This window comes from Arachis hypogaea, chromosome 17, assembly GCF_003086295.3.
Source record: "Arachis hypogaea cultivar Tifrunner chromosome 17, arahy.Tifrunner.gnm2.J5K5, whole genome shotgun sequence".
Taxonomy (NCBI): Eukaryota; Viridiplantae; Streptophyta; class Magnoliopsida; order Fabales; family Fabaceae; genus Arachis; species Arachis hypogaea.
The window spans coordinates 70570607-70571403 of record NC_092052.1 but is presented as its reverse complement, the minus strand read 5'-3'; the positions used below and the strand labels follow the sequence as shown (position 1 = coordinate 70571403).

At 41.9% G+C, this 797-nt stretch overlaps 1 non-coding gene across 1 annotated transcript; it reads left to right on the top strand.

Moving 5' to 3' along the window:
* Positions 1-323: 323 nt before the first annotated feature.
* LOC112768545 (small nucleolar RNA R71) lies at positions 324-431 on the top strand. The gene has a single exon (XR_003185959.1). It is a non-coding gene; the product is annotated as a small nucleolar RNA R71 (small nucleolar RNA).
* The last annotated feature ends 366 nt before the right edge of the window (positions 432-797 follow it).

Here is a 797-nt window from a genome sequence, read left to right as displayed (position 1 = left end):
TCTTGAGTACTGTTGGATGCAGCTTGCATTCCATTCAGACTCTGAGAAATCATATTGACTTGCTGAGTCAATATTTTGTTCTGAGCCAATATGGCATTCAGAGTATCAATCTCAAGAACTCCCTTCTTCATAGGCGTCCCATTGCTCACAGGATTCCTTTTAGAAGTGTACATGAACTGGTTATTAGCGACCATGTCAATGAGTTCTTGAGCTTCTGCAGGCATTTTCTTTAGGTGAATGGATCCACCTGCAGAGGTATCCAGTGACATCTTAGATAACTCAGACAGACCATCATAGAATATATCCAGGATGGTCCATTCTGAAAGCATGTCAGAAGGACACTTTTTGGTCAGTCCTTTGTATCTCTCCCAAGCTTCATAGAGGGATTCACCTTCTTTCTGTCTGAAGGTTTGAACATCCACTCTAAGCTTGCTCAGCTTTTGAGGAGGAAAGAACTTGGCTAGGAAAGCCTTGACCAGCTTATCCCAAGAGTTCAGGCTATCCTTAGGTTGAGAGTCCAACCATACTCTAGCTCTGTCTCTTACAGTAAAAGGGAAAAGCATGAGCCTGTAGACTTCAGGATCTACTCCATTAGTCTTAACAGTATCACATATCTGCAAGAATTCAGTTAAGAACTGAAAAGGATCTTCAGATGGAAGTCCATGAAACTTGCAGTTCTGCTGCATCAGAGAAACTAATTGAGGTTTCAGCTCAAAGTTGTTTGCTCCAATGGCAGGAATGGAGATGCTTCTTCCATGTAAATTGGAATTAGGTGCAGTAAAGTCACCAAGCATCTT